This window comes from Amaranthus tricolor, chromosome 14, assembly GCF_026212465.1.
Source record: "Amaranthus tricolor cultivar Red isolate AtriRed21 chromosome 14, ASM2621246v1, whole genome shotgun sequence".
NCBI lineage: Eukaryota > Viridiplantae > Streptophyta > Magnoliopsida > Caryophyllales > Amaranthaceae > Amaranthus > Amaranthus tricolor.
Genome location: NC_080060.1, coordinates 10,259,887 through 10,285,278, shown reverse-complemented (window position 1 = coordinate 10,285,278; position 25,392 = coordinate 10,259,887). Strand labels below are relative to the sequence as shown.

The 25,392-nt window shown below is 34.6% G+C and overlaps 1 protein-coding gene across 1 annotated transcript in view; it reads left to right on the top strand.

The window, feature by feature from the left end:
- Positions 1-25,392, top strand: part of LOC130799624 (uncharacterized) — a 417,568-nt gene that overhangs the window by 164,196 nt on the left and 227,980 nt on the right. The gene's annotated exons all lie outside the window — the stretch shown is intronic.

The following is a 25,392-nucleotide window of genomic DNA, read 5'->3' as shown; positions in this document are numbered from 1 at the left end:
TCACCCCAAGAGGCAATGTTGACGCATTGCATATGGTCTTAGGGAAAGACCACAGTGGGCGGGTAGTCGGAAAAGGAGGCGTCCGCATGGGGTTATAGAAGGCATTCGGCAAAGAGTGTGTTGCTACTCAATCCCGAACGGCACTGCGGGAAGAAGCAGCAACCCTCCGAGCGGAGATTACGAAGGACGTTCTCGCTAAGCTGGCCGCCGTGTTGCAGAAGATGGGAGCACCCATTGTGGACTTGGCAAACCTGATTGTCGAGGATCAGGAAAGTCAACATAGGGATTCTAACGCTTTGGTCGAGCCAACACCCGAGCCCATTACCCCCGTAACACCCCAGCTCATTATTAATACCCCTGAAGGGGAAAACACCACACCGGAGAACATAAACTTTGTTTCTCAAAATCCGGAGCCAACTCCGGAGCCAGTGCTACAGGTACATAGTTTTTAAATATATAAGCACTTATTAATTTAAATTGCAACGCGTAATTAATATTTTATTATGATGCTTATTACACTAAACGACACACTTTTCAGGAGGCGACTCCTTGTTCTCTTTTGCTGCCTCAGTTAGGTGTTGCTAGTGATGGCGACTTAACTGAGGTTGCATATGGTGTGGCCCAGCCAAATAAAGAGGGCCAAACAGTGCATTCAATGCCTATTACAAGTGGCCACATCAGTGTGGCCGTGGAGACTATTGTAAAGGGGTTTGAAGATTTCTCACTCCCAATTCCAATGCCAGCATGGAGCCTTGAGAAACTATCAGACGCCCTAGGTAGTTTCGTCACATGGCCATATGCTTGGGTCCGATTCACTAACATGGTAAGAATCATTTGTACCTTATTTATTTTTATTTTTTTAATTGCATGCTCACACTAATTTAATTGTATAAATTGAAATAGCAAAAGAGTCCAAAGAGATCTTGGAGAGAGGTCGGTTCCTCAGCAAAGGTGTCGACTGGGTCAAAGTCGATGCCAAGCACTCCAATTTTGACTGATGAGGAGTTAAAAGATCTCTCTCAAGATTGCAAATGGCTGCATTATTGTGCATCTCGCATTAGTGAGGAGGACCCAATCATTTTGCCCCTGCTGAAGGAGCAATACTGCTTTATAGAGAGCCCGTTTGTAATTATTGGTCCTAGTGACATCGGGCAATTTTTGAGAGGAGAGATGCTGAACGTAGCTCTTTTCCATGTCTATATGAGGTGATGTTCATTATCTGACAAGTTAGGCATTGTTGTTCGTTTAATTATTTTAATGACCGAATTACTAACAAAATTCTCTTATTTGTGAGTTTAGTGCGGCTTACGAGGAGCTAAATTCTTGCGAACCTCCAATAAAAATTGGATGGTTTTGTCCGGAGTCGATTTCGGGTAGTAAATGTAGAAATGATCCAGATCAGGTCAGAGCATACATTGAGACTGCTTTGACTAACTCCCTTGCATCTAAACACACATTCATTCTGGCTCCATATTGGGAAGAGTAAGTTTTATTATTGAAATTGAACTTATCTTTTGATTTTTAAAGTCACCTAATCTCTAATTTATTGATTTTAAATTTGTGTTTGTAGTTTGCATTGGATACTTTTGATCATTTGTCCTTTAACGAACACTGTGCACGTCTTCGACTCATTACAAAAACCTCAAAGCCCACCTCGCAACACAAGATTCAAATCGTTGTTGAATACGTACGTAATATTAATTATTTTACCAATTTGATTTAATTAAGTGTTATATATATATATATATAAATAGTATTACTTTTCCCATGCGTTTCAGCGCAATGAAAAGAGTGCGTGGACAAATGGGATCTACATCTAGAGCCACATTTCCAAAATGGATAGCAAGAAAGGCACACAAATTCGATTTTAAGTTGCGATTTTAAGGGTTTTTAAGCGTTTTTGTCAATTTCGCGCGTAACGTAGGTCAAACATGGTTTGTTATGCACGAAACTTGGCACACAACACTATTTTGCATATATTATTGTGTTGAAATGGTTAAAATTGAAAATAATAGTCATATGCTAGAAATTAGAAGTTAAGTTGCGATTTTAAGTGTTTTTAAGCGTTTTTGTCAATTTTGCGCGTAAAGTAGGTCAAACATGGTTTGTTATGCACGAAACTTGGCACACAACACTATTTGGCATATATTATTGTGTTGAAATGGTTAGAATTGAAAATAATAGTCATATGCTAGAAATTAAAAGTTATGTTGCGATTTTAAGGGTTTTTAAACGTTTTTGTCAATTTCGCGCGTAAAGTACTCAAACTTGGTTTTGATGCGAAATCGGGGCTGATTAAGGCCTTGGTTATGCAAGGATTAATGTTGTGCGTAAGCTTTGATTAATGACACAGTCAAAAACTACAAATGATCATGAAAAGAACACGAAACAACCACAAACACTTAAACAAAATTCTGATCTAGCAAACTGTCGAGCAGCCCTCCTTCAGCTCAGCTTCTAGGAGTCCACGGGGATTGTTAGAATGGTTTTAGGACCTTGATAGCTAGATCCAAGTACCAAGATTCCATTTCCACTTTAGCCTAGGTCCTGGATGCATAGGTTTGGTCTCCACGTGTCGTGCAAGGTGGTCTGGTCACTAGTTTGCTGCTGTGTCAATTTCGCGCGTAAAGTATGTCAAACATGGTTTGTTATGCACGAAACTTGGCACACAACACTATTTGGCATAGATTATTGTGTTGAAATGGTTATAATTTAAAATAATAGTCATATGCTAGAAATTAGAAGTTAAGTTGCGATTTTAAGGATTTTTAAGCGTTTTTGTCAATTTTGCGCGTAAAGTAGGTCAAACATGGTTTGTTATGCACGAAACTTGGCACACAACACTATTTGGCATATATTATTGTGTTGAAATGGTTAGAATTGAAAATAATAGTCATATGCTAGAAATTAGGTGTTAAGTTGCGATTTTAAGGGTTTTTAAGCGTTTTTGTCAATTTTGCGTGTAAAGTAGCTCAAACTTTGTTTGTTTTGCACGAAACTTGGCACACAACACTATTTGGTATATATTATTGTGTAGAAGTTGTTAGAATTTAAAATCATAGTCATATTCTAGAATTTACGTGTTAAGTTGCGATTTTATGCGTTTTTAACCGTTTTTGACACTAACATCTATTTTCTCTTAGTGCTTTCAACAACCTTCTTCTTCCGTTGACTGCGGCTACTACGCGCTGAAGTTTATGGACGATATTATAAATTCCGTGAAGGACTTTGGAGTCGAAAATATAGATGCCGTAAGTATTTGTTACGTTCTTAATTAAATATATTATTGGTATATAATCTAATGTTAATATCTTTTATTTTCATATTATATATAGGTTTTAAACGACATTCCTAGGGAAACACGCGCTTTGAGAAGTGAAGAGATGCGCGAATTAAAAGACAAGATTGTCGTGCATCTTGCTAATATTTGTCCTTGATAAATTGTAATTATAGTATATTATTTTTTATACTTTAATGTATATATATATATATATATATATATATATATATATATATATATATATATATATATATATATATATATATATATATATATATATATATATATATATATATATATATATATGTACGTAATATTATATTATATATACGAGCGAGAGTTTATTATTACTATTGCATTATTATAATGTTGATTAATGTGATTATCATTGGATTAATCACTGTTATTACATTGTATTATTATTGCATTATTATAAAGATAAAACAGAAAAAGAAAAAAAAAAAAAAAAAGAGGTAGTTGCTGCGGTTTTGAACATGACCGCAGCAAATAAAGAGTGTTATTTGCTGCGGTTTTCAACCATGACCGCAGCAAATAACACTCTTTATTTGCTGCGGTTTTTGCCCATGACCGCAGCAAATAAGTCCCATATTTGCTGCGGTTTTGAACCGTAGCAATTAAAGTACGACATTTGCTGCTATCACAATTGTTGGGGGCCAAAACCGCAGCAAATAATGGCAAAAAAACCGCAGCAAATGATGTTTTTTCCACTAGTGTTTCTATATAACCCCTTCCACCATTTATATTCATTTATTCTCACGTACCTCTATTTTTTTTATCAAGTTTTAGATTTTTATTTTCTACACTCCATTTATACTCTCTTTTTAATCTATTTTTCTTTTTTAAGTTTATAAATAACGATTCTCTCATTTTTTTCTTTCTATATCCTTTAAGTTTCCTAAATTTTAAATTTTTTTCATCTTCTTTTGTTTTTGTTGTTCATTAATGGCAAATGGAGGATCATACATACACAAATTATCAAAAGGTTAATTCTTTAGCAATAAATACTCAAAACAAAAGAACCCAAGTAAGTTTTACTCTAATTTCTTCTTCAAAGCCATAATTGTCACACTTTTCCTATTATTAAGCCTTTGTTTTTAACCTTCAAAAGCTCTTAATAATATTGATCATAACCCATCAATTTTTTTAGGTTCCTTCTGCTTTTGATGATAAAGTTTATAGTCTAATTGTGTTTGATGATAATAATAATGACAAGATTTAAACTTTGAGTTCTCAATTGTTAATTTTATTTACATTTATATCTTTATATATCTTTTTTTTTTGTGATATAAGTTATTCAAATTTCAAACAAATTAACTTTTGTATAAGATTAACTTGATTTTTTTTGTAATATATGTTATTTTATTAATAATTGACTTTATCTTTTAATTTTTTAATCTTAATATATTATTATTATTATTATTATTATTATTATTATTATTATTATTATTATTTTAGTTTAGATTTAGTATGTTTGTTATTATTATGAAATATAATAATAATAAATATTTCAAGTTAAAAAAATAATAAATATTCAGTGGCAGTAATCTTCCAGCATAAACTAGGCCCTAAAGACCACCTTCTCTCTTAAGTCTTTGATGTTATGGGTGGTGGCACTAAGGCCAAGCATGGCTAAGGCCAACTGGTCATCTGTGATGGGGAGTAAAGTGGATCCCCTCAAGTCCTTGAAGTGAAGATGAGTCCAGAATATCCAACCATCACAAATGAGGCCACCTAGTAGTCTAGATTTTCTAGTTGAATGGTTGTTCATAAGGTAAACACTCAGGAATAACTGAGAGAGGGAGGTTAATTGTAGAAGAGAATAGTACAAAGAAGTTTTCAGAGTTGTTAACAAGTTAAAGAGAAAGTAAGGAGATTAGGAAATTTCAAAACTTTGATAGAATTCACATTTATAGGGAATATATAGACGAAGATGGTCAAATAACGGAAATTGAGAAAATTTAGAGGTTAAAATTTTTCTAATAAAAATTTGAAAATAGAAAAAGTGGCAAATAAGGAAGAGACATGAATTTAATGTTAGGTCAGTTAAGTGGTGATCATGATGATAAAAACGTCGTTCAAGTGGTGATGTGCAGTTTTACTCTAAAGAGATGCCAAATCCACCATTGGAAATCAGTTACAAAGAAATTCAAAAGGAACTAAATGCAACATTGGGATTCATGTTCAAAGAAAGGGTATGAATTTTAGTCAGAGGAATCTAGTGCTTGAAGCATCTTGTTAAGCAGGATGCCCAGTCTCCAGAGAATGGTTCTGATAGAAGAGGATCATGATTATAGAACATTTAATTCTTCACATTTAGAGGAATCTGACCCCAATTACAACATTAGCTTGGAGAACCCTTATCTAAGACAAGGTTAATAAAGGTTAATAAAGATATTTAAAAGGTTAATAAAAATATTTAAACTAAGATACATTAAGCATAAGTTTAAATTATAGACCCAAAATTCACACAATTAATCAATAAAAAATCATTTCATGCTTCAAATTAGGGTCAATCCCTTAATCCTAGAAGAGAAATTTACTCACTAGACATATTCATGAACAAGAAATTAACAATGGCTGAAAACCTAATTAAAATGCTAAACATGATAATAATGAGTAATTAAAGACAAAAAGATGAGTAATTAAAGAGCAAAATAAGAATACTTACTAATGGAAACATGAATAAAGTATAAGTTGTAGTTAAGAAAATATAACAATGGAGTTTTTACATGTAAAGGAAACTCTAAAGCTAAAGGAAGAATTCTGAAATTAAAAGCTAAAGATGATGATAATAAAATGTAACTTCCACTATTTAAACTAAAACCTAAAAGTCACTGAAATTCTACTAAAATAAAACATAAAATATAATCGTCAGTAGATGGTGACGAGTCGTCGCCTATAGAAGCGGCTTGTTGCTTTTCAAATTTGTGAAAATGGCCTTCCAGAGCTTAACCACGGGTTGTCGCCCATAAGGGTTGCAAAAGCGGTGAGTCGTTGGTATCTTCTGTCTTTGGGTGCTGAGTTCAGTGGTTGACTACGAATCGTCGCCTATGGCCAGGTAAAATCAACAACTCGTTGCTTTCTCATGTCTTCGCTGCTCGCTGCTTTCTTGGCAACGAGTCGTGCTTGGGGCTTCTTTTATAGCTTAGGCTATTACATAAGCATTCATTCTCCATACTTAGGATATATATTTTTAGCTCTTAAACTTCTTCAACTCATGGGGCACCATTTACTCCTTCCCATAGTGCCCTGGAATAGTATAAGCCACAAATCTCGCACAAACATGTTCAATATTCATCAAAATTAACTTAATTACTCATAAATATTCAAATCATCATAACTATAGTAAACAAGCTAAAATTAGTCCTAAACCACCACTAAACTTCAAGAAAGGAGCATAAAAATAAGCGCAACAAGTGCAAATAATTGCACTTATCAAACTCTCCCATGCTTAACCTTTGCTCGTCCTTGAGTAAATCGAGGTGAAAACATATTTAAATAAAGGTTAAGACACGGTCTCCAATTCCTAAGCTACTTCTTATGCCTCCCTTTCCTTAACTTCACTAATTCTCGTTGTTTGCCAAGAGTCCAAATATCCTTATCACTTGCCCCCTTCACTTGGCTAAAACAACACAATACAAATAAGAGTACAAATAAAAAGTATCAAAATCCCTATACTTCAACCTCTTTATGTCTTCCAAAAAGCATAGAAAAGAAAAATTCTACACTTATCCCTCCTTTGGTGGCCTACCCAATAATCTTCCTTATAGCTCCCCCTTCTTATGTCGCCACTCCAAGTACAAAATGAAATACATGAAAATTAAAATCTCTCTTTTCGTCTCATTTTTCCTAGGATCTCATAATTGGGTTTTCGTCCTAGCCATTCATCATCTTTTCCAATCCTTACTTGCTCACCCACTGAATGCCACTTTTTTGCCTATGTCGCCTTTCGAGTTTTCAAACTAGCTGGGCTTTTCTCTTTTCAAGCATCTTTTTTTTCTTTTTCCCTTTTTCAATGAAAAACAAAGTATAGGCTCAACTATAATGGAATTAAATTACAATGCATACACAAAGCTAAATCTATACAAGAAATGAGGAATAGAAAACATGAACAAGCAAGCTATAGGTTCCCTCATGAAATGGTTAAATAAGAGATGATGTGCTAGAGCCTAAGCGAAGATGGCTAGGTGGGTAAAGTGACAATCTAGTGAAGCTAGAATATAGAGAAAGATGAGAACAAAGATAGAAATAGAAATATACCTGCAAGCGCCGCAGCAAAGACTTAACTAGCATTCTCTCTTTTTTTTTCATTTTTTCATTTTTTAATTTTTTTAGGGTAAGGTATAAATACAGAGGAAAAACAAAATAACACTAATAACAAAAATGATAAAAGTCATAATCTAAGAAAGCATAAAAATTTAACTAGGAAAGCGTATAATCTACAACTAAGGAAGTAATAAAAACTATACTAAGAAAGCAATAAAAACTATACTAACAGGTGTAGACTCCCCCATGCTTATTAGAAGTATTGTCATCAATGCTTAACAGCGAAGCAAAGGGACATGAAAATAAAAGCACAAGCACACGGATAGGGGATGTCGAGAACATGTGGCTTTTAGTGGCCACTTGAGGAACATCTGCAAAAAAGAAGAAGGACATCCTCCTTGACTTCTTGGCCTCTAGATGAGCTGCTTTCTCTGACTCTCGTTGGGCCTTCAACTCAGCAATTTGGGCCCTTGGGTCTTCAAACGAGGTACCACATTATGTGCAGTTTGGGCCTCATGAGCCATCATTAAAGAGCTTATATGAGTATTGATGTCATACATATCTGAGTCATAAAAATGATGCAACTCGTTCCATTGGTAGCTTTAGGTATCTTGGAGGGTTTGCAGATTGTCATTTATGCGGTTTATGCAACCCTCCTTCTAGTCAAAGCGGCCTAGCATCTATTGATGCCAGGCCTGGTCTTCTTCATATGTATTTGAGGGTACTTCCTGTGCATACTCAGGTTGCTAATAGTATGGCTCATCTTGAAAAAGGTTGAGCATACTGAGCCTCGAGCTAGGTCTGTTGTTCATCATCGCCCCACTCCGCAGCAGCCGAATAAAACTCAGCTACATTATTCAGAGAATAATGAAGGGTGCGCATGTATAATGTATGAACATCGTCATGTTCACTAACATCAAAAATAGGGGGGCTCTGTTGTTAGGGCAATAAGCCTCCAATTAGGAGCCACAAAATGAGGCCATCCATGGCGGATCTAAAATATTAAAATTTGGCTCGGCGGAGAGTAGCAAAGTCATAATAGGAGCTGGCTGTAGTGTGAAGAACATCGCAATGCTCAGGCACATCCACCCCCAGGTGGTTGATCAGCAAGGTGATGATGCCACCAAGGGAAATCTTCCCTGTGGGAGAAGATTTTATGGGAATACATCTCCCGACGAAAAGTTTCACCCAGTTGAGCCTAGTGTGGCGCAAAATTGCTAAAGCTCTCAAAAGAGCTAGCTCTCCTATGGCTACCTAGGTAGGCTCACCTTGACCAAATATGGTCATGGCGAGTAATTATTATACATAACGCATGGCGGGGTGCTTGATTTTACTGATCTTGTTTCCCGTCTTTAGGTATGAGAATCCTCTTGTCAACTGACCCCAAAACTCAAATACTTTCCTCTTAGAGAGAGTCACGTACTCATCATCGTTGAATTCCCACCCAAATGCCTCAGCAATGGCAGGGTAAGTCATGCAGTAAGTGTTGTTAAAAGCATTAAACGTGATATAATTGTACCTAAGACCTCTGGATGAGTCGTGCAATTTAATGGTGGAGAGGAATTCTAGAGTCAATCTAAGGTAAACTACAACATGTTTACCTATAAAACCCTCTAACCCTCCTCTAATGAGTAGGGTCCTGACCCCATTAAGGAGGTCGGTGTGGTATAAGGTGAACTCAAGAATAAACTTGGTAGCCAGCAAGGTTCTCCTTTTAAGTGTGATAAACGTCCTAGTTCACGCAGGAGTTGACACACATCTCATAGTAGCTCCAGATGAGCTACTAGTTGCCCTTGGTGGTGTATTAAAGGGCGGTGGTGAGTACTAAGGGTCTCAATTTTCTTTTTAGGAGAATGAGCCTTTAGCTTCAAATTGGGCCCTTTTCAAATTAAACTTAAACAAATTCATGTTCAAATGGCACTAAAACAACAGCAACACCACACTTCCTCAAGATATGAATAAGCAAAAACTCAAAAAGCGGACTACAACAACTCAAATCCAATACCAAAGAAAATTAATACCATAAAATAACAAGGATAAAAAGATTGCGATAGATAGTACCACAATTAGCCAAATAGAGAGCCAAATTCTAGCTTGCTATCCCTTGTGCCTTCCTTTGCCCCAACAATGGTGGACGGAATATGAGTGAGGAAGATGGTGAAAGTTTTGGTTTTTATGATGGAGAAGAGGTAGAGGATGAGAAAGGATGAATAGATCTTGAATTTGGATGGTATTGGATGAAGAATTGAAGTGTAGATGTAAAAGATAAGGTTAGGGTTTGAAGGTAGAAGAAGGAATTGGGGAATAAAGATGAGTTAAAGGAGTTGGTGCTCGTGGCCTTTTTATGAAAAAGCCCGAAAATGTTGTTTAGGAAAAAGCGGCGACTTGTCGCTTATAGGGCAACAACTCGTTGCTCGCTATGACATGTAATTTTGGCCCTTTTTTTCTTTTCTCAAAATTGTGGCATCTTCCATCGGGTAGCGACCACTCGTCGCCAATAGGGGCGACTAGTCCCTTTGCTCTGATTTTCACCTGTTAGCTTTTTTCTTTTATTTTATTTTGTTTTTTTGTTTTTTTCAACTACAAATATAACAGCGATATTAAAAACATAATAATACAAACAAATACTAAACTATAAAAATAATGAAAATAAAAATTACAAAATGCACAAATATACGGGTTGTCTCCTGCAAAGCGCTTGTTTAACGTTTATAGCTCAACGTAGTTAACTAGGATCAATGTGCATGACCTCGGAGGTCTCAATAGGTTCTCTCACATAATAGTGCTTAGCTCGGAGTCCACTCACCTTAAAGGTGTTGCTTGGCCCTTGAACCTCTATGGGGCCGTGTGGAGTTATATACTAGCACTAGGTCTTCTACTTTGAACTCCCGTCTATTTAGCCTTTGATCGTGCCATCTTTTGGTCCTCTCTTTGTAGAGCAAGGCACTTTTGTAGGCTTGAAGACGGATCTTCTCATGCTCATTCATGTCTAACAGTCTCTTGGTAACTGTGGCTTTGAGGTCAAAGTTGAGGGTCTTAATGGCCTAATGGACTCCATACTCCAACTCTACGAGGATGTGACAATGCTTCTCATAGATGAGCCTAAATGGTGTAGTCCCGATAAAGGTCTTGAATGTTGTCCTATAAGAACAAAGGACATCATCAAGCTTACCGAACCTGTTCTTTTGAGACTTCTATATAGTCTTCTCAAGAATGAATTTTAGCTCCATATTAGGAACGTCAACTTGACCACTAATTTGGGGGTGATAAGGTAAAGCAAATCTGTGCAACACCCCATACTTTCTAAGAAGAGACTCAAACTTATGCTCGATAAAATGGGTCCCATTGTCACTAATGACTATGCGAGGGCAACCAAAGCGTGGAAAGATGAACTTTTTAAAGAACTTGGTTTCGATCCTCTAATAGACGGTCGAAGTCTAAGTCCTATGGTCGTTGATGATTTGACTAAGTCAGCTCTATACAATAATTTAATTATACACCTTAAATATTGACTAGCATTAGTAGTAAGCAAAGGGTCGATTCACAGGGAAATGTTTATGTGACAAGTAGATTTTTATGATAATGAAGATTTTTGGGATTTGGTTTGCTTTGTAGTGTAACAATAACAATGATATAAATTTCAAACAATAAAGTTAAAGACTAGAGTTTGGGGAGTTAACTTCTTGATTTACAAAAGGGATGGGTTGAAAATATGTTTTTAATCAAGTTTTATGAGGAGAAAAGTCTTTCAATTTAACTCCACAACTTATGGGCATAGGAACTATACAGTTACTAATATGGTTTAGGATTTTCGGCTTCAAGGCGTAGAACTCGATCATACTACTAACATTCTAATATATGCTTATGACTTCCAATTTATGTTGAACAAGAAGCAATCATACAAGATAGGTATGGTTCATCATCCTAAGGACTGACTAGGTCTTGAAGGAATACTAAATAAAGTTAGCTTTTGGCTACTCATTACTAGCATGAAATCATACTTCACAAGTGTTTAATACATTCAATCAACATAAATTGTCCATGGAAGGAGATCAAAATGAACTTTTGATTCCTTACCGTAGAACTCACATATTCGTTTATGGACATATTTATACTCAACCCATTTTCCCTATAAGCAAATCAATATGTTAACTACAACCCCAAACTCTAGAAAGTGGACTACTCACAGATGTTTAATGAAATATACACATAAATTATCATACCATACACGATTTTTGCAATAAACTATAGGAAGTAAGAGCTTATAATAACTTACTACCCTCAATTATGGAGGGGTTAAGAATCACAATAATGAGAACAAGAGCTTTATATTCAAATGATACAAATACTCCACATCAAATTGCACACTTAAACCCGTAAGATTCTGGAATACCTAGGTACTTTGATGGATTACCATATGAAAACCACTTCTAACTACTAGCGGTTATGAACTAAATTACAACTTAAAGCTTGAAAAAAGAAATGAAATTCTAAAGAAAGTGTTTGTATGAAGATTAGACAAGAATCTGAACATAGGAACTACTTAGAACACATTAATGGATGAATATGCAAAGGTTAGCATCGGTTCAGTGTCGATTGAAGTTCGTGTCGAGTAGTCAGTGGGTCTCGGACTGTCATCGGTTAATAATTGGTTCGATTTTACCGGGTACAGATCGGATTCGGGTATTATTTTCCAGTAGAATTCGGCTACGAATTAATAATATCTATAGATCGAGTCAATATCAAATTAAGTTGTTCGCATTTTTTAATTGTTGATAAGATTCCCCTTAGTTAAGGCGAAATAGTTAAAATGCAAATCAGTTGATGATTATTACTTTGTTACTTTTACTTGTTTGACTGTAAATTAAAATTAAAGTTTTATCATTTTTCATCTAAATTGATTCAAAATAGTTAAATAAACATTGACCATTGATTATTAACTCTAAATATATGAAACCATGTATGTATAAAATTTAATTTATTAAAATTTCTATTACTTTATTAGATTAACTAATAAGATGATTGAATATTAGTCGATCATACCTCTATGTTAAAAATTGGTTTAGGTTTATAGCATTTCGATTAAAAATTCGTTCGAGTTAAGTCGGTTTTAGGCGGATCAAGTTTGGTTTTGAGCATGATTCGGGTCGGGTATGACTCGGGTCGGTCACTATTAGTTTCGGGTAATCTCGGTTAACGGTTATATTTCGATTATAAAAATCGGTGGCAGTTCGGGTTCGATTTTACGATTTTCGATCGTAAATCGGTTCGGGCACAACTTCGGTTGGGATAATATCGGTTCGATAAACCTAAAAAAGAAACATATTTTCGGGTCAGTTAACTTTCGATTTCGGTTCGGATTTTCGGGTCGGGTCACATTTGAACAGCTCTAGTGGTCACGTGGTTTTATTTTGTCTTGAATTTCTAAATTAAAAGTATCTTGATTTTTTATAATTTTTTTGAAGAAAAATTAATTTATAAATTAGCAAAATTATTAGTTTTATTTGTTTAATTTTATATACAATGCTAAATATTTTTAATAAATTTATTTATATTATTCTTTAAATATATATAGTAGAGCTGTTCATGGGCGGGCTTTGGCGGGTAGCGGAACGGATAATACCTAAAAAATCTACCCGGGGTATCAAACATTCAAAAGTCTGCCCGCATTTGCGGGCATATTTTTTGTCGCTACCCGGCCATTTTTAAAGCGGGTGGGATCCGCGGGTAGACGAGTATTTATTGTATAAAAATTTAAATTATAATACAAATTATAAAGTTAAGTTTTAATAACAATTAAAATACAATATATCATCCAAAATACTTTAAATACATAAAAAGTCTTAAAATACTCTAATTACACGATAAAAAAAAGTTGGATGATCCAACAAAAACGTTGCATCATCGATTTATCTTACTATGGAGTACGAAGTCTAGACATATACCTTTTCTAATCATGATAAGTTTATTTTCCCAAGAGGCAAGAAAGAAACCAACTAGGGCAGAATGGACACAACAAGGGCTATAACAACAATGGAGGAGGATCTAGGAACCATAACTTCAACAACAACCGCTCGAACAATACTCAAACAGGAAGTGATTCAGCAAATGACAAGTACAACGCCAACAACAATCTGAACAACAATGGAAACAATGGAAACGGAGCACGCACTTTCAATGGGAGACTCCACGTTATGAGCAAGAGTGAAGCTGAGTCGGACGCCAACATTGTGACGGGTACTTTCCTTGTAAACTCTAAACCTGCTTTTGTACTATTTGATTCTGGAGCTTCACATTCCGTTTTATCTAAATCTTTAATTGAAAAACATTCCCTTAAACCTTCTTCCTCATGTAAAGCTAAGGTAACCACACCTTCAGGTGAAACCTTTCTCAGTAAGAACCTTTACTTACGTATGCCTATTATCATCTCTGAAACCGAACTACCTGTGAACCTTATCGAGTTTAATTTAAAAGACTTCGATTTGGTTTTGGGAATGGATTGGTTAAGGAAATATCAGGCAGAAATCAATTGTGCTAAACAGAGAATTACCTTTAGAGGCCCTAAGGGAAATAAACTAACCTACCAAGAAACTACTTCCAAGCCACCAAAGACCAAGCTTATCTCCGCCTTAAATCTCCAGACCCATCTTAGGAAAGGCTACCCCGTATATTTGTGCCATGTAAAGGACACGAGCATGAAAGAGGACGAGTTAGGAGAGATACCTGTAGTTAAGGAGTTTGTTGATGTGTTCCCAGATGAGATTCCAGAGATGCCACCTGTGAGAGAGTTAGACTTCAAGATTGACTTAGTTTCGGGAACAGGACCCATTTCAAAGGCACCTTTTAGGATGGCACCTGCCGAGTTGCAAGAGTTGAAGGTACAACTTGAGGACTTGTTGGATAAAGGATATATAAGACCAAGTGTATCACCTTGGGGAACACCAGTATTATTTGTTAGGAAGAAAGATGGAACGTTGAGACTATGTATTGTTTATAGGGATTTAAATAGTGTGACGGTGAAGAATAAGTATCCACTTCCTAGAATTGAGGATCTATTCGATCAACTTAGCGGTGCAAGAGTGTTTTCAAAGATTGATTTGAGATCAGGTTATCATCAATTACGAATTGCAGAAGACGATATAGCCAAAACAGCTTTTCGAACGAGGTATGGCCATTATGAGTTCACAGTCATGCCCTTTGGACTCACCAATGCGCCTGCTGTCTTTATGGACCTTATGAATAGGACTTTTCAGCCTTATTTGGATAAGTTTGTAATTGTTTTTATTGATGATATTTTAGTATACTCTATGAATCGAGAAGAGCATGAGGCTCATTTGAGGAAAGTTTTAGAGATTTTAAGAGAGAATAAGTTGTATGCTAAGTTTTCGAAATGTGAATTTTGGTTGGAAAAGGTAGAATTTTTGGGGCATGTAATTACAAAGGATGGAGTAATGGTAGATCCCTCGAAGGTTCAAGTAGTAATGAACTGGCCTAAACCCACTAATGTGACAGAAGTGAGAAGTTTCTTAGGTTTAGCCGGATACTATAGGAGATTTGTGAAAAATTTCTCGAGAATCGCTCAACCTATTACTAATTTGATGAAGAAGACCACTAAGTTTCAATGGGATGAGAAGTGTGAAGCGGCATTCCAAGAGTTGAAATCAAGGCTTACCTCTGCACCTGTGCTGACCTTATCAAATGAAAGTGGAGAATATGATGTTTATACAGACGCATCTAAGAATGGACTAGGTTGTGTGTTGATGCAAGATGGAAAAGTAGTAGCATATGCTTCACGACAACTTAAGCCGCATGAGAAGAATTACCCCACACATGACTTAGAATTGGGAGCCGTAGTCTTTGCATTGAAAATTTGGAGACGTTATTTATTTGGAGTAAAGTGCAAGATTTATATTGATCACAAGAGTTTGAGGTTCTTTTACACACAAAAGGAGTTGAATATGAGACAAAGACGATGGTTATAACTCATTAAGGATTATGATCTGGACTTGAAGTATTGTGAGGGAAAGGCAAACAAGGTAGCTGATGCTCTGAGTAGGAAGTCAAGTCATACAATGAATGCATTAATTTTAGCAAATGAGTTGTGTGAAGAGATTCATAGGATGAATTTAAAAGTGGTAGAGTATGGATATGTGGGTACTCAATTGAATGACATGACGATTGAATCTGATATTTTTGAGGAAATTAGGGTGAAGCAAGTTACGGATAACTGGCTAACTAAATTGAAGAAGTTGAAGGAAGATGGTCAAGCACCTGAGTTCGAAAGTGATGAAAATGGCGTAATGAAGTATAAAGGAAGATGGTGCATACTGCATGACGAGGAGCTTAAGACTAGGATTATGACTGAAGGCCATAATTCCCCATACTCAATACATCCTGGTGGTGATAAGATGTACAAGGATCTTAAGAAGAACTTTTGGTGGCCCAACATGAAGCGTGAAGTTGCAGGCTTTGTGGCGAAGTGTCTAACGTGTCAGAAGGTGAAAATTCAACATATGAAGCCGGGGGGAAAATTGCAACCATTAGAAGTACCTGGATGGAAATGGGAGTCGATTTCAATGGACTTTATAGTAGGATTGCCAAAGTCAAAAACAGGGAAGAATGCCATATGGGTGATAGTGGATCGATTAACAAAAACAGCAAGGTTTATAGCGATGAAGAATACTTGGACAATGCAACAGATGGCAGACGCGTATTTTCAAGAGGTAGTGAGGTTGCATGGTGTGCCTAAGGACATTGTATCGGATAGAGATTCGAGGTTTCTGTCTAAATTTTGGAAGATGCTACAAGAAGTAGTGGACACGATACTAAAGTTCAGTACTGCATTTCATCCAGCAACAGATGGTCAAACAGAGAGAAAAATTCAGACTCTTGAGGATTTGTTAAGAGCATGTGTTATGGATTTTGGTGGATCTTGGGAGGATAATTTGATGTATGTAGAGTTTTCTTACAATAATAGTTTTCATTCTAGCATAGGAATGACACCTTACGAAGGCCTATATGGAAGAAAGTGTAGGAATCCTATATGTTGGAATGATGTTAATGAGTCGTTGGGATTAGGACCAGACATGATTGAGGAGACTACAAAAAAGGTAAGGATGATCCAAGAACGTATGAGGGGCGCACAAGATCGGCAAAATTCGTATGCAGACAAAAAGAGGAGGGCATTAGAGTTTGAAGTAGGTGAAAAAGTTTTGCTCAAAGTGTCACCAACCAAGGATGTCATGAGATTTGGTAGGAAGGGTAAATTGAGTCCTCGTTTTATAGGTTCTTATGAAGTATTGGAACGAATTGGGGAAGTAGCCTACAGATTAGCCCTACCATGAACCTAGCCAAAGTCCACAATGTTTTCCATGTATCCCAACTCCGAAAATATGTCCATCACCCTTCCCATATCATATAACCTGAAACCATTGAACTTGATGAAACCCTTACCTTTGAAGAAAAGCCAATAAAAATCCTTGATACCAAAACAAGATGTACCCAGAACAAGGAAATTAAGTTGGTCAAGATATTATGGACGAACCAACAAACTGAAGAAGCCACATAGGAAACCGAAGTTGACATGAGAAAGCGATACCCCGAACTTTTCGAACAGGTACGTTGAGTTTCGAGGACGAAACTTTTTAAAATAGGGGGGTGATGCGAGTCTATCAAACCGTCTAATTTTTTTTAAAAAAAACTTTAGTAGTTAACTTTAAGTTCGAGGACGAACTTTTGTTTTAAGGGGGAGTGTATGCAATACCCCTTTTTAATAAATTTCAGAAAATTAAAAAAAAAAAAAAAAAAAACATAACCCCCCATTAACAATAACTTCCCACACCATTAACAATAACTTCCCACTTCTTCCTCTAAACCTTATAACTAACCTCACTTACCTATTATAAATTAAACCATTACCTTTAATTTCATTCACATTATTACTCACACTTTCTTCTTTTCCTACAAACTACTTCCTCCATCTCCCATTTGCTTAAAACTTAATCAAGAAAAGAAAAATTTTTGATATTAAAGACAGTAGATTCGTAGATAGAGATTATTAGGAGCGTACGTTGTCTAGGATCGCGTGACAAGGTAATTCTCAATGTCCATCTAATTAGGACTATCCCGCTAGTATTATGTGCTAAGTGATAATTAATGTGTTTAAATATAATGCATGATTTTATATGACATTATTTTACATGATGTTATATTTAATATATTCTCAAATTATATTTTACTATTATTTTTGTCAAACTTGAATTTATAATTACTATTTTGATAAAATTTATATTATTATTTTGATTACGAAATTCGATACGGTTTAATTTGAAAGGGAAATACTTATAATATTATTATTTTGATGAAAGTTATATTATTATTTTAATAATGATTTAAAATGCGATTGAATTTAAAGGAGAAATATTTACAATATTAATTCCTATTGCCACCAATTGATATTAGAATGGTAATTTGGAAAATGAGATTTCATTTAGATATTCCTGAGATATATAATTATTGGTTAATTTATGATTATAAAATAAAATGTATAATGTATGTTTGATTATATGTTTGTGTGCTCACGACTAATTATTAAAATATATTAAATCACGTAAAGTGTAACACGATGGAAATGAAGCTCTTATATTTGTTGTGATCCAGGTATAAGGGTGATGAACAGGTTGCCCTGTTTGGTTAGTATAGCTGCCGACAGGTATTATTATTATTTCTGATACTTGATACGATGTTTGGTTTTCCTTTTATTTGTTGTGATCCAAGTAGAAAGGGTGTGCACACTAGAGTTCCCTGAGACTATTCTACTGGCCTTGAATTATTTGGGGTGACAACCTCTTGATGAAGTAGGTATAGGGGTAAAGCCTCGGCCTACTGGCGTTCTCGTTCCCTCAAATTAAAAAAAATTGATTATGTGTTTGCCATTATTAAATATCAAATTAATAAATTGGTTTATGTGATATTATATGTATTATTTCTCAAATTGTTTTCTTTTAAACTCAGCTACATATTATTTTCTAAAATTAATTTCAATTTAATTATATTTTATTTTCTTAAAATAATTTTCGAATTTAATCGTTTTACGGGATGGAGTTGGAAATACTCAATTTCTTGATTTTGGGAGTTTTTCCCTTGTTTTTCTTGCATTCTTATGTTGCAGGTTATTAATTGCGTGGGAATTGTGGAGTGAGGATCACTTAGAAGTATAGCTTTTATTAGAGTCGTATTTCAGTTTAAATTTTTTTTTAGTTGTTTAAATTTTATATGGATACAGATTACGTTTCAGTCTTTTCTTATGTTGTAAGACCCTTTGTTGGATTAAGAATTATTATTAAGTTATTTCTTAGTCTTTTAGCCTTACATTTATTTTATTAGAAATAAATGTGGCGGTAACACTCTCATGAGTAGGTTTTGGTTCATGTTTTTCATTAAAGGTGTTTTCAAAAGTTCGACCTATTTTGAGGGTGTTACAGATACTAATTACTAAAGTTGGGTATATAGTAGCGGGAGGGCGGGTATGCCCGTGGGTATTTTCTTGGTGTCGCTACCCGCCCATTTATCTTGGCAGGCGGGTATTATCCGTCCAAAATTAATTTTTTTTGAAAAATGTTGTTCAAGTCTACCCATTTTTCAAGCCGGGTGGTCGAGCCTGGCTGGTAGCCCGCCCATAAATAGCTCTAATATATTGAAATATGAAAAGTAAATTTTGTATAAATGATCAAAATCTGCCTAAGCGTTGTAGAGAAAAACCATTTAAATGAAAGAACATATAGAAAGACCATTTTAAATAAATTTTGTAAAATTTAAGTTTACCACCATTGTTTAAGTTTTATTTTTGTATTCTATGGAAAATTCAGTATAATTGCAGATCGCAAACTTAGGAAACGATAAAGACAACAAGATCTATTGAAAAAAAATTTATCCTTAATAGAGGGATCAATAAATCAATTATATTAACTTAAAATAATTTATAAATAATTTTTATTAAAAAAGTTTGTCCAGTGTTAGAATATATAATATATCTTGGAATCTCAACCACCAACTTAAACTTTTGGTTGAATTGGTTCTTTGACATGGTATTAGAGCCATCGTGACAAGAGGTAGCAGGTTCAACTCTAACCACCCCTTATTTAAGTGGAATATTTAGCGCTTGTGCGTATCTACTAATCTACTCCAATAGGCTCTCGTGTGAGGGGTATGTTAGAGTATATAACATATCCTGGAGCCTCAACAATCAGCTTAAGTTTTTGGTTGAATATTTCCTTGACATGGTATTAGAGCCAACGTGACAAGAGGTTACGGGTTCGAATCTCAACTACCCCTCATTTAAAGTGGAATACTCAGCACCAAGTATGAGGAGGGCCTATGTCGTATCCACACTTCTAGCTCAAAAGGCTCTCGTGTGAAGGGGCGTGTTAGAGTATATAACATATCCCGGAGCCTCAACCATCAGCTTAAGCTTTTGGTTGAGTTGGTTCTTTAACATCCAATATAAACATATAGGAACAATTTTATATTGATTATATAAGAATATACTTTTGATATTTGAAAAAGACAATTGACAAAGACATACTCCCTTTGTCGCTCTCAATTTGCACCACTTTTCATATTAGTTTGTCTCACTTATATTGTACCATTTTTTTTGGTATTAGTCTCATTTTTTTTCTTTAATCTCACTCATAAACCTATTATCTCTCTCTATCTCAACCACTTATTCATATCATCCACTTATTTTTGTCTTATTCTCCAACTCAATTTCGATTTTCCCTAAATTTCCCTCAAAAAACATTAGGTACATCCTCATAACGGCAGAGACAATATTAGTGAATTAGTTTCTTGTACATAATACACTATAACAGTATTTTTGTAAAACATTATCAAAATGTATTAGAATTTATATACAAATATATACCAAATATAAGAACAATTATAGTTTTAGGTCCAAGAAAATTTGAAGTAAATAAGTAAATATATAAAAAAAAATCTCAAAATAACTATTGGAGAACTTATTTTCCAAAATAAGCACTTTTAACGCAACGCTAAGGTTTGCTATTTGTTCTCACTTATAAACAACGACCCATTAGTAAGTTAAGCCAAATGAATATAGCTCAGTCGATCGTTGTTAGTAAGAGCAGCCCATTACTGAGCTGACTTCCTTGTATTAACAACGACCCATTATTAAACTGAGTTAAAGAAAGTTAGCTCAGCAATGGGCCGCTCTTACTAACAGCGGTCGATGATAGTGCTAAACTTAGTAATGGGTCGCTGTTTGTAAGTGCGAACAAATACCAAACTACATCATTGGGCTAAAAGTGCTTATTTTGGAAAATAAATTTTTCCAATGATCACTTTGAGATTTTTTTTATATTATTTTACATATTTACTTCAAATTTTCTGAGAAAATTCAACTTGGACAAGCCCAAGTTGATGATAGTGTCTGAGATTGTCGAGCCCAGTGGTTGGAAACCATTCCATATTATCATTTATCAATTTATAAAGTAGATCAAATAAGTTTCATCATCATAAAAAATCCAACTACTATAATTTATAAATTAAAACCGTCAAAAAATTTTCATGATGTAAGTCTTACAACTTACAAGTCATAAAGAGTCATCATAAGTTCTCTCATATATTCTCTCAAAGTAATTTCATTTTATGATGATATCGTAGTTGTTTTGGTTGGGTGGCTGTTTTGGGTTGATTTAAGTGCTGGTTGGCTGTTTTGGATTGATTTGGGTGGGAATGTGTTTTGTATGGTAGGTTAATGGGGTTGGGATGAAGAAATTAATAATTCAGAAAATAAAGTAGGTTAAGGTTTGAGTTTGAATAATCAGTTTTTCTTATTCATAATTAGAGGAAAAACACCACTGTTTATACAAAGGATTAAAGACTTAAACATAGAAATCAAAATAACAAAATATCTTAAATTCCTAAATTAAAGAGAAGATATTCTAACATAATATTTCCTAAAATAAAAATATAATATAATATCAAAGTTTATTTTATTCTATAACAAATGATCTTTTAGGTCTAGGCATCCTGCACGGCACAACCATGAGCGGTCATAAGAACAGTACATTAAAGTTCCTTGATGAGTTGAATAAATGGATAACAATTTATATGACAAATTAGAGATCAAAAGGCTGTGTTTTAATTTGAGAGACGAGGAAATATCAATCGAGCCTTCATGATCTACACGAACACAATTACCATTGGCAATTTTAATATGAGTATGGGTGGTGAGATTAGGAGAAGAAATTATTGGAAATATAATGCAAATACAAATAAAACAAACCGATTTGTATTTCCCTTGTGTAGATGGCTATGGAACTCCTTGCTTTGTAAATCACCAAATGGACATCATAAAGATAAGGTTGCGACAATCAGAGAAGTCGCTCGGAAACTTGATATGAGTAGAAGGCGTTCATGCACTTTCCTATTATGATATTTCTCCTACAAAGGTGCTTGGGATGATAAAGGAAATTCACAATGAGATACAATCTACACAACAAAATCTTAGCACAAGGAAATTGCAATAGTAAATAGAAGTGTTGTAGTGAATTATGAACTTTGATGATATTAAGAGTTAATTACTCTCTCAATATTATCTCATGAAAGGAAGAACAAGAATAAAAATATTCTTATGAAATCATAAATGATATGAAATTGGGATGGAATGTCCCTTGGCATGCAACCTTTATTTATAGAACTATGCATGAAACAATACCTCCTTTTGAAACAAAAGTGTTTCACCAAACAAAGCTTTTTCACCAAGCAAAGCTTATGAAACAAAGTAATGTTTCACCAAGCAAAGCTTATGAAACAAAGTAATGTTTCACTAAACAAAACTTATGAATCAAAGTAATGATTCATCAAATTCTTTGAGGCATTTAATTTGGAATTATAATATATTTATTTAAGTCCCACTACTATACTAAGTATGTAGTATATACAAATCTAGGCTTATATACTCTAGATGTTCAACAATCCTCCCCCATTTAGAGTATAAGAAACCTCCTTCTTCCTTTACACATTAAGTATATAATTCCATTTCATGCATCAACGCTAATGTCCCTACGGATTGAATTAACTCCTAGTATAAAACACTTTACAAGCGATCGAACTAGAATAATGTCCCTACGGATTGAATCAACTAGCCCATCCAACCACTTGAAGGTTAAATACACACAAAACCAATAACACATTTTCATTTACCTTGACACATTATATAGGGCCGTGTCCATATCTATTCATAAAGTTTATCATAGTCGGATATGCCAATCTTGACTCCTTGAAGCGGCCAAAAATTCAAACTTATATAGGTAGGTTCTCACTACGTAAAACATATCCCCGTGATAGGATACCGCCAAGAGCTCTTCAACCCTTGACCTTGAGAACTTAAGCGACTACCTTGTCATCACGATCTAAAGCAACTATGGGTCATTCATCCTTGTTGCTTTCAAAGACTTTAAAGGACTTTACCACATTGAATTCAAGACACAATGCTACTTGTGTGTGAATTGGGACTTTCCTTTAAACTTTATTGACATAAACCGATCTCAATTGACGCTTGTTCAATTGAAACCTTACTCATGGCTTTAGTGAAAAAATCAGCCAAATTGAACTTGTTGTTCACATAGTCAAGAGTTGTGACCCCCATAAATGATAAGAACTTGCACTAGACTGTGTCTAAGAGCAATGAGTCTTGACTTACCATTATACACTTGACTATAAGCTCTTCCCATAGCCGTTGTGCAATCCGAATGAATTGCCACCGGTGAAATTGGCTTTGGCAACAAAGGTATCTCAAACATGAGATTCCTTAACCACTCCGCTTCATTTGCCACCGAGGCGAGTGCAATGAATTCCGCAGACATAGTGGAATCTGCTATTACCATTTTTTTCTTGGAAGCCCATGAAATGGCACCTCCCCCATAAACAAACACCCAACCACTAGTTGAAGAATTATCCTCTTCATTAGTGATCCAACTAGCATTGGAATAACCTTCCAAAATAGGAGGTTCACCACTATAAGTTATACCATAATTTATAGTTTCTTTCAAGTATCATAATACTCTCCTTATCGCCAACCAATGTTGGGGACCCGGGTTATTAGTAAATCTACTCAATTTACCAACCGCAAATGCTATGTCCGGCCTTGTACATGTCATAGCATACATCAAAGATCCAATAATCTTTGCATACTCTAATTGAGAAATTGGTTTTCCGGTATGCTTGGTAAATTTCATACATTGCTCCATGGGACTTGAGATTGGTGTCGAATCTTGCAATTTAAACCTATTAAGCACTTTATCAATGTAATGAGATTGACTAAGCTTAATACGACCACCATCTCTTTTGATCTTTATGCCTAAGATCACATCGACCTCCCCCATATCCTTCATTTGGAAGGATTTAGACAAAAAATCCTTTGTCTCTTGGATATGTACTATACTAGTACCAAAGATGAGCATGTCATCCACGTATAAGCAAATGATAACTCCATTGCCATGGTTATCAAATTTGCTATAAACGCATTTATCCGCTTGATTCAACTTGAATCCAAAGGACAATATAGTTTCATCAAACTTTTGATGCCATTGTTTTGGTGCTTGTTTAAGTCCATATAGTGACTTAACAAGTTTACACACCTTATTTTTTTTCGTCCTTTCAAAACAAACCCTTCGGGTTGTTTCATGTAAACTTCCTCATCTAGCTCACCGTATAAGAATGCGGTTTTCACATCCATTTGATGGACCTCTAGATAATAAATTGTAGCCAACGCTACCAACAACCTAATGGTGGTTATTCTTGCAACTGGTGCATATGTATCAAAATGATCAATACCAAGCTTTTGTCTAAATCCCTGTGCCATTAAATGGGCCTTGAACTTATCAATAGTTCCATCAATTTTCATCTTCTTGCGGAAGATCCACTTGCAACCAATTGGTTTACAAGTTGGTGGGAGATCTACTAATACCCAAGTATTATTCCCTGTGATGGATTGCATCTCATCATCTATTGCCTCTTTCCAAAAGGCATTATCTTGTGATGCCATAGCATCACTAAAAGTCAATAGGTCTCCTTCCACATTAAATAAATATGGAAAACATATTCATCAAATTTCTTAGTGTGCATCTTTTCTTAAATATGACTTTTTATCAAACATCTCAAACAAGAGATAATTTAATCTCTTTGTCTAAAACTAAGACAAATATTTATGGATAAAATATTATCTTTAAAATTACCTCCCCTATTTGTAAACATTCAATCACAAATAGAAATGACAATTCTTTGTGATTCAATTCAAAATTGAATTTCATACATATAATTATGTATAACTTGAGAAAGTTTCTTACATTATTACAAACTAGTAATAATAAATAATTATTAGACATTATGAAATTTATTTGCCATAATATACATTTTATGCTTAAGGCATAAAATACATTATCATACCACTTGATAATTCACATGTCTTAAAGGACACAACTTTATAAGTAGATACTTATAAATAATTTATAGTTAATAAAATAAATCAACTTGTCACATATTATTCATGAATAAATTATATACTATCCATTTACTTATATGGATCAAATAAACATACTAAAAATATTATTATAAACTAGTAATAATAATTTGATTTATAAACATTATGGAATTTTAATCACCATAAAACATAATTTGCAAAATCTATGCAAATTAATTTATTCTCTTATATAGAATAACATTTATTTCATAACTATTTTCATAAGTAATGATAAAAACAACCACTTACTTATAATTTCAACATTGTTGAATTATACATAATA